At 40.2% G+C, this 14,212-nt stretch overlaps 1 protein-coding gene across 4 annotated transcripts in view; it reads left to right on the top strand.

Annotated features, from left to right (window-relative positions):
* Positions 1-14,212, top strand: part of pip5kl1 (phosphatidylinositol-4-phosphate 5-kinase-like 1) — an 81,756-nt gene that overhangs the window by 28,065 nt on the left and 39,479 nt on the right. The window contains exon 1 of one of the 4 annotated variants that reach the window (XM_073052432.1): positions 11,761-11,817. The exons of 2 other annotated variants lie outside the window; for them this stretch is intronic. The gene's annotated coding sequence lies outside the window, so the exon portion shown is untranslated. Of the gene's footprint in view, positions 1-11,760; positions 11,818-11,842; positions 12,191-14,212 lie in introns of those variants that run through there. One more of the 4 variants, XM_073052433.1, reaches the window with a different exon arrangement.

The following is a 14,212-nucleotide window of genomic DNA, read 5'->3' as shown; positions in this document are numbered from 1 at the left end:
TAATCTTGTGAACGATCCTTACTTTATCCTTACATTCTAGTGTTGAGTAGTTAGTGTTCTGTTAGCATGAACTGACAAGGTAGTCTAATACATGCAAACTTTCTCTCTTTATCTTAAAAGAGTCCTAATAAACCCAAATTTGTCACAAATGTTATTGAAAAAGAAATTCTGATTACAATAAATTAAACCAGGCCAGCATGAATGACCTTACATCAAGAACTTTAAAAAGAACTGATATCCATTCTGAGACTGCCTGGATCACAACTGATAATGAGCCCATGGATTCAGAACTATAACCAGTCTTGTTCTCTTTCCAAACATATTTATGTTCCGCTGCAGGGCAACTTGATATACCAGGGCTGTAGTGATATTTTAGGAGAGACCTCTGTTAACACAATCCAGAAGTAATTCTGTTGATCTCCAAGTATAAGAATCCAACAACTCACCAAAGTCTTCAATGTAAAATAAAGAGTACATTTTCACATAATATCATATTTCTCCATATCATTTGTCACTTGTGGCAACTTCCTGTTGAGTCCACGTTCTTCACTTTTAATGGTGTTAATGTCACATTCAGAATGGAGTGCCTAAAACTACGCAAATTAAATAATCAATATATTTGCAAATTAACTGACTTACACGCAGGATAATATGTACCTTGAATATGGGATCTCATGGGAATTGGGTACCTTTGTTCAGCCAGACCTTTCTGTCACCTTTCATTCTGTATGGTGGTTTATTGTGTGATTCTTTATAACATGTGGCTATGTCACAAAACCTACATGAAGCACTAATGCTAAGAAGACCAGGGAGTTCTGGCTGTTTCCAGTGAATGAATGCTCCCACTGAAATTTTTCAATAGTTGGTTGGTTGCAACTGATACAGTTCAGTTTGCAAAGAATGTTTATCAGATTTCTCCACTAAAATGTCCTGTAGATGATTTGTTAATTAATAAAGCCTTTGTAGTTCCCATCCCTCACAGGAGACACAGTCATTTTAGCTTTGTGCTGACAACTATCAGTGTTATATAGCATTTTAATGCAGTAAAATCACCGACGTAAGCACTTCATAGAAGCAAACTTTGACAGTAAGCACGTAAACAACTGAGGGTTTTAAAGTTAAAGTAAGTTTATCAAAGTGCATACTGTATATGTACCATATATTACTCTGAGATTCATTGTCTGTGGGCATACTCAATAAATCCATAGAATAATAACCATAAAAGAATCAATGAAAGACTACACCAATTTGGGTGTTTAACCAATGTGCAGAAGACAGTAAACTGCAAGAGCAAAAAGAATAAATAATAATAAATAAATAAGCAATGAGTATCAAGAACATGAGATAGAGCCCTTGAAAGTGAGTCAATAAGTTGTGGGAACATTTCAATGATGGAGCAAGTGAAGCTGAGTGAAGTTACCCCTGTTGAAGATCCTGATGATTGAGGGGTAGTAACTGTTCCTGAACCTGCTCTTGTATCTTCTTCCTGATGGCAGTCACAGGAAGAGGGCATGGCCTGGGTGGTGGGGGTCTCTGATGATGGGTGTTGCTTTAAACTGCTGTCAAGTGTTTTTTAAAGGTCATATAAAGAAGGACAAACACCGAGAACTGCTGATTTTTTGGAAAAGAACTCCAAAGCTCAGGGTCTAAGTACGTAAAGGCAGAGTCGTCCATTTTGGAGCTTAGAAAATGAAGGACATTCAAGAAACCAGTAAACTGTCCACGCTGCCATTACAGAGCACAACCCTTTTTCTGATCAGTCTCTATCCAGCTTTGGATGATCGAGCCCCCACATCCCACATTCCCCTTGGGGAGCTTAGAGATCAGTATTGTGTGTGAAACAATTGAGAATCTTGTGCTGAGCCCACATAAAACCATTCTCCAAGCCCGAATAGACAATAAAGGGCGATTGATTGTGTTGAGAATGTGCAAAAAGATTGCTTTCAAGAGGGGCACAGTGGTTTCTGTGAATGCATCAAATGAGTATTTTTGGTGATGCTGTGGTTATTAGAGGCAACTCTGTTTAGCAACAATATATTGACCAAATATTTTAATGTAAATTGTTGTTCCATAGGGCTAGAAACCTAACAGATCCTTTCATCCCTGATTTTCTCTTGAATTTATTTATCTTTATGAATATGGTTGGTCCACGTAAGATTTTTTAAACACTCACAAGACTTTGTACTAGCAACACTCAAAATGCTGGAGGAACTCAGCAGGCCAGGCAGCATCGGTCTGAAATGTCCACTGTATTTTTTTCCGTAGATGCTGCCTGGCCTGCTGAGTTCCTCCAGCATTTTGTGTGTGTTGCTTGGATTTCCAGCATCGGCATATTTTCTCATTTGTTTTAGACCTTGTACTAGCCATCATCTTTAATGAACAAAGCACTGAGATATCACCTTAAAACAATTGTATTAATTGTTTAATACAATTAGAAAACAGTAAACAGTCGATGTTTCGGGCTGAAACCCTTTATCGAAACATCACTGTTCACTCTTTTCCATAGATGCTGCCTGGTCTGCTGAGTTCCTCCAGCATTTTGTGTGTGTTGCTTGGATTTCCAGCATCTGCAGATTTTCTCATGTACGAAAAATCTGTTAAGCTTTGGCTTTGTTTTTTTGATAACCAATACATCCCTTACATAAAGAGAGGCTCATTTCAAATTGCGTTTGTAGATGTTAAGTACTGTATACGGGGGAAAAGAAGGACATGCTTCTTTAAGTGCGAGGAGTGTGGAGCATTTGTTCTGGCACGGCCAACTGACCTTTTCTGTGAACTTTGCATAATTCTCTGTTAATATTAATGCATAAACTTGTAAGTTTTAACATTCCTTTCCTTGGTTCTGATACACTGTAGAATTTGTTATCTTGCTTCTGGTATATTTACTCATCCCCACACTACAGATTATTGCATACTTTGTTTCATTCACTTCCTTCTAAGCTGTAGTTTCTATTTTTTTTAAATGTCTTCACAGTTTTTGTTATGGAAGCATTATGACAAAGTTAAGAAGGTGGTCAGCTATGATCTTATTGAATGGTTGTGGAAGTTGAATGGTCTACTATTGTGTATTACTCTCCATAGTTTTTCTACTCTTCCTCTTCTCTCCGTGATTCAGTTGCTCCATGTTCCAGAATTCCATCAATACTACTTTAGCTTACCTCCCATCTCTCACCCAACACAAACTGGAAGCCATCCAAAATTCTGCCCACCCCAGCACAAGCCATTTCCTGTTCGATGATCACATTGACTTTTGACCCACCTCAATTTTGATTTTAAATCTGAGTATGGCTTTGGTCCCTCTCCAGATGACCTCTGGATTCTCTCCAAACCAGCAATACTTTGTGATTCCTCCCTCGTGCTTTCAAACATTTTATCATTTACCATCATATGCCTAGTCCTAAGTCTCTGGAATTCACTTCATAAACATCATAGTCCTCTACCACCTTCCCCCTTTTTAGTACATTCCTTGAAATGTCTATTTGGTAAACTGCAAATTTCTCCATATGTGATTTAGTTAAAATATTTGTATGATAACTCTCTGATAATGGACTCTGGGAACACAAGTAGAGGCCATTTGGCCCTTCCACTGAGCCCTTAACAACTGAGCTCTCTCAGTCCACTTGGGCAGAAAATTCCAATTTCTTAACCTTTAGTCCACAATTGCTGACCTCTTATTTTGAATATGAGGTAAGAATAGAATGATTTGGCTGAGGAACTGGTGCAAAGGGCAGGGTTTCAGATTTCTGGATCATTGGGATCTTTTCTGGGGAAGGTATAACCTGTACAAAAGGGTCAGCTTACACCTGAACCTGAGTTTGCTAGAACTGTTGGGGAGGGTTTAAACTAATTAGGCAAGGAGATGGGAAACTGGGTGATAGGGCTGAGAATGGGTCAATTGGTATACAGGCAGAGGCAGTGTGTATTGAGACTGTCAGGAAGGACAGGATAGTCAAAATTGCAGTCAGTGGGATCTGTTACAGTGTAACAGGGGGATAGAATTGAAAGTGTGATGATTACAGGAATGAAGGTGTTATATTTGAATACACATAGTATACAGAATAAGGTAGATGATCCTGTGGCACAGTTAGAGATTGTGGGCAACGTTAGGTTGTGGCTGAAAGAGGACTAAAGCTGGGAGCTTTACAACTAAGTATTGAAAGGACAGGCAGGTAGGCAGAGAGGGTGGCACAGCCCTGTTGATAAAAGATGAAATCAAGTCCTTAGAAAGAGGCAACATAAGATCAGAAGATCTAGAATCCTTGTGGGTAGCGTTAACAGTGGCCTGGATGTGGCTATAAATTACAATGAGAGATAGAAAATGCATATCAAAAGGGCAATGTTATGATAGTCATGGGGGATTTCAGTATGCAGACTGGGGAAAATGAAGTTGGTGCTGAATCCCAAGAGAGAATTTGTAGAATGCCAACAAGATGGCTTTTCAGAGCAGCTTGTGTTGAGCCCACTTGGAGATCAGCTATTCTGGATTGGGTATTATGTAATCAAATGGATTTGATAAAGGAGCTTAAGGTAAAGGAACCCTTAGAAGACAATGATCATAATATGATAGAATTCACCCTGCAATTTGAGCGGGAGAAGATAAAGTCAGATGTATCAGTATTACAGTGGAGTAAAGGGAATTACAGAGGCATGATAAAGGAGCTGGCCAAAGTTGATTGGAAGGGGACACTAGCAGGGATGACAGCAGAGCAGCAATGGCGGGAGTTTCTGGGAGCAATTCAGAAGGTGCAGGATAGATACATCCCAAAGAAGTAGTAGTATTCTAAAGGCAGGATGACACAACTGTGCTAACAAGGGAAGTCGAAGCCAACATAAAAGCAAAAGAGAGGACATACAATAGAACAAAAAATAGTACGAAGTTAGAGGATTTGGAAGCTTTTAAAAACCCACAGAAGGCAACCAAAAAGGTCTTATTCCACACTGTAACTAAATAAATAAATATACGAGGTATAGGTTCACATTTACTACATCATATATCCTCGCCCATTAATTTATCCTATCTAAGCTCTTGAGGCCTTCACGCATCTTTCTCACAGTTAGCACTTTTCTAGTTTTGATATCAGTAAACTGATGTATACAGTATTAGCACATGGTCCCCATAACCAGCTGCACCAAGAGTCCCACCAGGCCGAGCATCTCAATTTGAAAATGACTGGTTTATTCCCACTCTTTATTTCTGTCAATTAACCAGTTCTCAGTCCACGGCAATATGTTACCCTTGATCTCGTGTTTTAACTTCTTTTCGTAATTTCTGATGACATCTTATCATAGGTCTTCTGAAAAGTCCAAGTACCTGTACTCCACATTCCCTTATCTACTAAGCTAGTTACAATCTGAAAAACAGGTTTGTTAACTAAAAATTCCCTTTCATAGATGCATGATAACTGCTCGTCTTCTTAAGACCTTCACCCTAACTGGGGCATAGGCTGCCAACAGCAGCTTGTCAGGGTCCTCTGTTCAATGCCGAAGGTTGATCGGCCAGTTGCTTTCACCACACTATTTCATTGAGAGAGAAGGAACTTCTGGCATTCTTGTAGCTCTGGGTCTTTATGGCATGGAGTTGCTAGCCCCATACCCAACCCTTCTGCTTTCACAGCCAGGCTTAGGATCTTCCATGGTGGAGTTGTGATAAGTCTGCCAAATTTTATTATTATTTTCCAAGTGCAATTTTACCACTTCTTCAGTGATAGATTATACCAATTTCCCTTCAAATGGTGTCCGAATAATTGGTTGGTGGTTCCCTGATTTCTGTTTCACAATTTACTGTAATAGTGGAGTTATATTTCATACCTTGCTTGTGGGAACAATTCTAGAATCTGTGGAATTTTGAAAGATGACATGTAACATCAGAAACATCCATTGTTTCTGTAGCCACTTTCTTTATTACCTTTAATGCAGGTCACAAATTTTGGAAATTAATCAGCTGTTAGTTCTGTTTGTTCCTCCAGTTTCATTTTACTACTACAAGTTTCTTTCTGCTCTTCAATGTTTTGTGTTCTTCAGTGAAGGCAGTCACAGAATGCTTGTGTTGATTTTTTTCTTAACATCAATATAATTTCTCCTGCATCTGATATGTAAATATATTCCTGTGTTTGTATACCCTGTCCCTTCCTGATTGACTCTGATTATCTTTATTAATTTTGCTAGCCTGCACTATAACCTAATCCTTTCCCTTTAACTTGCTTGATTTCCTCTCACAACCATCCCACTCCAAGTATTTGCTTCAAAGCCTTAACTACAGCCTTAAGTTGTTTAATCGACCAGGATACAGGTCCAACATGGTTCAAGAGAAGCATGTCCCTCTTTCAGCCAATATGTATTACAATCTGAAATCCATTTCTCTCACACCAATCTGTGAGCCAATTGCTGATTTCACTTAACCTATGCCTATGTGCTGATTACTCAGTATAATCCAGAATTTATTTAAGTGACTCTACTTATTCATAATTTTTCAGTAGAACCCCTTCCTCAGTTTTATTTATGTTGTTGATTCCCCTTCCACTCCCTTTTCCTGCCGTGCTGCATTGCAGGCATGCAAACAAGGCTGGCAGGGTAGCATAGCAACGCTTTACAGCACCAGCAATGGATGGGAAGATCAGGGTTTATTTGCTACCACTGTCTGTAAGGAATTTGTATGTTCTCCCTGAGTTTCCGCTGGCTGTTCCAGTTCCTTTCCACATTTCAAAGGCGTATGAGTTAGGGTGAGGAAGTTGTGGGCATGCTATGTTGGCGCAGGAAGCATGACGACTTTGCAGGCTGCCTCCAGCTCTCTATGTTGGTTGTTGATGTAAATAATGCATTTCACTGTATGCTTTGATGTTTATGTGACAAACAAAGCTAATCTGATTTATAATCTAACATTTATCGATATAGCCACAGGACTCATGTTAGGGACTTTGGACCATAGTTTCTACTCCTGTAATTATATTATCCTCTCTCTCCTACTTGTCCCTACTTGTCCCTACTTGTCTCCTACTTGTCCCTCTCTCTCCTACTTGTCCCTACTTGTCCCTACTTGTCATTGCACTTTTTTAACTGACCAGTTCTTCAGTCCTCGACTCAGGCCTTTTGGAACGGAGTATCCTGATAACGTATCCAAATCACAGATTCAAGCTGAGAAATCTTCCTCGAGTTGCCAACACTTATGTGGATCTCAGCTGCTCACATGAACCTCTCATGTACTGTGGCCCAGCTGCAATACATCCCCTGTTTTGCCTCGTTTTGTTAAATTTATTTAATTCTTTAAACATAAAACTTCACCCTTGCCCTTGTTTCACCTCAGTCCTTTCTTCACCAGACAGCGCACTGTTTGGACAATTTGAAGATGCCATATAAATGCAACTTGCATTATTGGTCTTGAGCTAATCATAAGGGGAAAGTCCATTATTGGTTGGGAAAGGTTAATGGTTCCATTTTATTTACTCCTCCCACAAGAAATCATTATATTAAAAGGGCTGAAGTTGCAAATGTAATCATAAACATATAACTTTTCACCTTTTGTGTCTTTATCCTAGTTTGCATCATTGATTTTAATTAATCTTTGGTCATTGTAAATGAGTTTGTAAGTCTGCAGTCTGTATTATTGAAAATTTGTTAACACTAACAGTTAATAATATTGAATATACAGTTTTATTAGAATGGGATATGATGACATACTTTGATGTTAAGAATGAAAGTGTTCCCTTAGGGATTAAAATGTAATAATTTTCATTTGAAAATTCTTATCTTTGTCTTCAGTTCCTTAACATGACCTTGCAGCTGTCATTCCCCATGAACCCCCTTCAGCTGACTAACTTCTACAGTTCCTGCCTCCTGCTTCCCCCCCACCCCCACCATATACACAGCTTTGGAAGCTGTTCCTTCTCGCCTTAGCCCTAATATCTCCCTCCAAATGTCTCCCTGCCTTCCTCTCCTTTAAGATAAAACTTACCTCTTTGACCAAGCTGTTATATCATCTGCCCTAGTACTGCTCAATATCTCCTCTTGAAAATTGTAGCAGATAATTGTTATTGTAAAGTCCCTATTTATTACATTAAGACACTATATATATATATAGGTGCTGTACATGAGGCTGCTTAACTGGTTAACAGCTCATAGTACTACAGGAAAGATAATAGCATGGATGGAGCATTGGTTAATTGGAAGGAGGCAAAGCATGGGAATAAAAGCGTGGTTAGCTGCTGGTGAATAGTGGTATTCCACAGGGTCTGCATTAGGACCACTTCATTTTATGATATATGTCAGTGATTTGGATGATGGAATTGATAGCTTTGTGGGCAAGTTTGCACATGATACGAAGGTAGGTGGAGGGGCAGGTAGTGTTGATGATGCAGGGAGGCTGCAGAAGGACTTAAGACACATTAGAAAAATGGGCAAAGCAGTGACAGATGGAATAAAGTGTCAGGAAGTGTATGATAATATACTCTAGTAGAAGAAATAAAAATGTAGACTATTTTCTAAATGAAGAGAAAATTCAAAAATCTGAGGTGTAAAGGAACTTGGGAGTCCTCGCATACTGGATTCCCTGAAGTTTAATTTACAGGGTGAGTCAGTGGTGAGGTAGGCAAATGCAAAGGGATACCTCATGGACTGATTGATGGCTCTGGGCCTGTACTCCCTGAAATTCAGAAGAACGAGGAGGGATCTCATTGAAATCTATAGAGTAGGCCTTGAAAGAGTAGATGTTGAGAGAATGTTTCCTGTGGTTGTGAAGTCTAAGACCAGAGAACACAGCCTTGAGAGGAACGTCCATTTAGAACAGAAGTGAGGAGGAATTTCTTTAGTCAAAGAGTAGTGAATCTGTGGAATTCATTGCGTCAGGCAGCTGTAGAGGCCAAGACACTGGGTTTATTTAAGGCAGAGGTTGATAGATTCTTGATAAGTCAGGGTTACAGGGAGAAGACAGGAGGTTGAAGCTGAGGGGGAAATGGACTGGCCATGATGAAATGGTGGAGTAGACTCAATGGGCCAAATGGCCTTATTCTGCTGCTATATCTCATGGTCTTAAAACGTCTAAAAATTGAGTTTTAAAGCTACATTGATTTGTGATGCTATTACTGGTGCAAAATGTTGAGGCAGTCTTGCTTTCATCCCTACCACATATGATGAACCAAATCATATTTAGGCCATTCGGACCATTGAAGTTTAGTGTGATAGACAGAGAGATAGGTACTTTACTAACCCCAAATGAAATTCAGTGTCACAGTAGCATTACAAGTGCACTGATATAAAAATATCAGAAGTAAGAAAGAATAACAACTAAGTTGCCTCAAACAGCCTAACAGGAGGGGGTCTTCACTTTCCTGGCTATAGTTTGACTCATTATCGAGCCTAATGGCTGAGGGTAAGAATAGCCTCATAAAGAGTTTTTTTAAACCAGCTTAGTTATCTTAGTCTATTACTAAAAGTGCTCCTCTGTTCAGCCAAGGTGGCAAGTAGAGGGTGAGAAACATTGTCCAGAATTGCCAGGATTTTCTGTAGGGTCTTTTGTTCTACCACAGCCTCCAGTGTGTCCAGTTTGACTCCTATAACAGAGCCAGCCTTTTTAATCAATTTATTGAGCCTGTTGGCGTCACCCACGTTGATGCCATTGCCCCAGCACACCACTGCATAGAAGATTGTACTGTCAACAACAGACTGGTAGAACGTGTGAAGGAGAGGCCTGCATACTCCAAAGGACCTCTGTCTCCTCAAGAAGTAGAGGTGTCTCTGGCTCTGGCTGTTCTTGTATACAGTGTTGGTGCTCCACTCAAGTCTGTCAGACAGGTGCACCTCCAGGTACTGTAGGTCCTCACCACATCCACGTCTTCACCATCAATAGTAACAGGGAGTACTGCAGGCTTACTCTTCCTGAAGTCCATCACCATCTCCTTTGTGTTATTGATGTTAAGCTGCAGATGATTCAGCTGGCACCATTTGACAAAGTCCTCCACCAGGGCCCTGCATTCATCCTCCCATCCTCCCTTTATACACCCAACTATTGCTGAGTCATCAGAGAATTTCCGCAGGTGATGTGACTCAGTGTTGTATCTGAAGTCTGAAGTATACAGGGTAAACAGGAAGGGAGTCAATGTGGGGCCCAGGGCTGCTTAATTGACAAGACCTGGGTATGACAATAATAGATTGTAATTATATAAAGGCCATCTAATGTTGCAAAGTGTTGTAAAGCACTTCACAAATTTATTATCAAAGCTACTCTGACTGGTGGGTCAAATAAATTGATATTTAGACAGACAGCCAAAAGCTTGCTGCCAGAATTAAGGTTCATTTTCATAGCTCGTCACACCAGACAGTCAGCCATTCTCATCTGGCGCGTAGTGTCAGGATTGGTCTCCTTTCGGATTAACTGGGTCACGGTATGAATTAAGGTTTAAGGAATATCTTAAAAGAAGGGAGAACGATGAAGAGGTTTAGGGAGGAAATTCCAGAGCTTTGGACCCAGAGGGCAACTGTGGTGCAAAGGCAGAAGGAGAGGCACAAAAAGCTGGAAATCAATTGAAATTAAAATTTTTGAAATCACAAGTGCTGCGGATGCTGAAAATCTGAAATCAGGCCAGAAAATGCTGGAACCATTCAGTAGGATTTGTAGAAAGAGAAACAGAGTTGCCCTTTGTCAGAATGAGGGTCTTCCACCAAAAATATTAACTGTATATCTTCTAATAATATCTTCTACAGATACTGCATAATCTTTTTTTTAAAACATTTTTTTATTAGTTTTTCAAAACATTTTACAAATTAAAAACCCCAAATCCCAATGAGGAGCATTAATACAGTGCAAAATTAAGCGTACAATAACAATATGCTACAAAGGAAGAGAATTTAACAAAAAAGCACCTAAATTAAAAACAAGTAAGCTTAGTGTCCTCCCCAAGCCCCAAAACACAAGATAAAAAACAACAACAACTCCAGACCGACCACAACACAGTATAAAGAGTATAGGTCAGGACAGTCAAACTCCCAGACTGTGAATACACTTAGCAGCAGAGGATAATAATGCCTACTACCAGAAAAAAAAGGGAGCTGAAAGCAAGGGACCGAAAAGAAGAAAAAAAAGAAGAAAAAAAAACCCTAGTCAGGAGGAAGGTTATGAAAGTACTCGATAAAAGGTCCCCAGACCTTATGGAACTTTAAATCCGAATTAAGAACTGAATAATGAATTTTTTCGAGGTCCAAGCAGGCCATAATGTCATTAAGCCATTGCGCATGAGTGGGCGGGGCAACATCTCTCCATCTAAGGAGGATCAAGCGTCTAGATACTGCATAATCTGTGTTTCCAGCATTTTCTAAAAACTTTGATCAACAGGCAATGTAATTTTAAAATGTTTAAATTCGAACGTTAGATCACCTCACTCCGCCTTGCTCAGGCGATCTTACAACTGCCATACTTCTATTACTAATTCCTTGCGTATGAAAGGAAAGATTTAAAAGGAATTTGAAGGAAAGCTCTTTCACATGAAGGGTGGTGGATATATAGAACAAGCTTTCAGAGGAAGCAGTAGAGGTGGGTAACATTGCAATGTTTATAAGAAGTTTGGACAGGTACAGGGATAGAGTTGGTTTAGTAGAATGTGAGGCAAATGGGACCAGTTCAGGAAGGCAACTTGTTGGCATGAACAAGTTGGGCCGAAGGGCCTGTTCCTATGTCGTACAACTCTGTCTTAGTGATTCTAAAAGTAACCTGCCCTTTTGTCTAGAGATTAACATTTTATTCTTTCTTCTGTAGGTCTAGTTGAATTCAAAAGATCCACTGAAATGTAGACATCAAAAGGCCAGGAGTTCTAAAGTGCATTTATTATCAAAGTATGTATGCATTATACAACCTTGAGATTTTTCTCCAAAGAGGCAACCACAATACAAAGAAACCCAAAGGAACTCATTTTTAAAAAAAGACCGTCAAACACCAATGTACAGAGAAGGAAAACAAATCATGCATACAATGAACGCAAGCAAGTAGCGTCCTGAACTGAAGTCACTGAGATTCACCAACACCATCTTAAATCACATCCAGTGGATCCACTGATCGGCTTTCTTGACTTCTAGGAGCTCAGAAAGATTCATTTTTCATCCCTTCCGCTCAGAGAAAGACCATACAAAGTAATGGTCAGAAACAATACAATTATTTTAAGAGGCTTTCAGATAGGTACCTGGAGCTCAGTAAAATAGAGGGCTATAGGTAAGCCTAGTAATTTCTAAGGTAGGGACATGTTCGGCACAGCATTGTGGGCCGAAAGGCCTGTATTGTGCTGTAGGTTTTCTGTGTTTTTATTTGCACAGCAAAGTGTTTCGCTGGCTTTAATTTAATATGACTCATTGCAGTTTTAGTTTTATAGCTTCGGTGAGCTCCAAAATGCTGTACAACCCTGCTGCTTAGTAAGCATTGCAGTGCTGACCTAGTCAACTTGTACAGCTCGCTTTTCATTGTGGCTTAATAAATAGCAGGCATGTTTATTACTTCCATGATAGATCACTTAGTCTGATAAATCCATAGGAGAATCATCCAATTCCCGTTGAACATGCCTGAATGGAATCTGTGTCAGTAACATCCATGGAAATAGATCGTACACTCAGTGGCCACTTTATTAGGTACACCTGCTTGTTAGTGCAAATATCTCGTCAGCCAATCATATGGCAGCAACTCAATGCATAAAAGCATGCAGACATGGTCAAGAGGTTCAGCTGTTGTTCAGACCAAACATCAGAATGGGGTAGAAATGGGACCTAAATGACTTTAACCGTGAAACGATTGCTGATTGCCAGACAGGCTGGTGTGAGCACCTCAGGAAATGCTGATCTCCTGGGAATTTCACGCACAACTGTCTCTGCAGTGTCACAAACATGAGGAAATCTGCAGGTGCTGGAAATCCAAGCAACACACACAAAATGCTGGAGGAACTCAGCAGGCCAGGCAGCATCTATGGAAAAGAATAAACTGTCAGCATTTTGGCCCTGATGAAGGGTCTTGGCTTGAAATGTCAACTGTTTACTCATTTCCATAGAATCTGGCTGGCCTGCTGAGTTCCTCCAGCATTTTGTGTGTGTGGCTTGAGTCTCTAGAGTTTACAGAGAATGGTGCAAAAAAAACTGAAAACTTCCGGAGAGCGGCAGTTCTGTGGGTGAAAATGCCTAGTTAATTAGAGAGGTCAGAGGAGAAGGACCAGGCTGGTTTAAGCTGACAGGAAGACAACAGTAACTCAAATAACTACAAGTTACAACAGCGATGTGCAGAAGAGCATCTCCAAATGCACAATGCATCAAATCTTCAAGTGGATGTGCTACAGCAGCAAAAAACCACACCAAGTTCCACTGAGTGTATTTCCCTATTTCCGCACAGCGCAGAAATGGCCACTTTGGCTCATTGTGCCTATGCAGTGTACAAAGCTATCCCATTCCTCAGTAGTTTTCTCTGTATCCCATTTTCCTGACACTCTCATTAACTCGCCCTAGATTCCACCACTTATCTACTCACTAGGAGCAATTTATAATGGCCAATTAGCCTCCCAACTTGCACTGAGGAAACTGGTGCACTAATGAGAAACCCACACAGATGCAGGGAGAGTGGATAAATTCAAAGGCAGAATTGGATCAGCATCTCTGGTATTGAGAGGCAGCAGCTGAACTGGCTGAGCCACCCAGGTATAAAGTGGAATTATGTTTGTGAATGTAACAACAGAGGAAGTTAGTGAGGATGCTAAGAGCTTTCAAAAGGATACAACAGCTGGTCCATACGAGCTTACCCTTAGTTGCTTTAAAGTGATGGAGTGTGTGATATTGGCTAAGATTTTGCAACAGGAAATATATCATTAAGATTGAAAGAGTGCACAGAAAATTTACAAGGATTTTCTGGGACTTCAGAGCCTAGGTTATAGGGAAAGTTTGAATAGGTGTTCATTCTTTGGGAATGAGAGGAAATTTGATCGTGGTATACAAAATACAGATGGGGTAAATGCATGCAGGCTTTTTCCACTGAGGTTGGGTGAGACTAGAAGTAGAGGCCATGGATTAAGAGCAAAAGGTGAAATATTGAAGGGGAACATGAGGGGGAACTTCTTCACTCAGAGGGCGGTGAGAGTGTGGAACGAGCTGCCAGCGCAAGTGGTGCATGCAGGTTCGATTTGAACATCTGAGAGAAGTTTGAATAAGAACATGGATAGGAGGAGATGGAGGGCAATATCAGACTAGGCAAAATAGTTTGGCA

The sequence above is a fragment of the Hemitrygon akajei genome, chromosome 7, assembly GCF_048418815.1.
Source record: "Hemitrygon akajei chromosome 7, sHemAka1.3, whole genome shotgun sequence".
Taxonomy (NCBI): domain Eukaryota; kingdom Metazoa; phylum Chordata; class Chondrichthyes; order Myliobatiformes; family Dasyatidae; genus Hemitrygon; species Hemitrygon akajei.
This window is presented reverse-complemented; position numbering and strand designations above follow the sequence as displayed.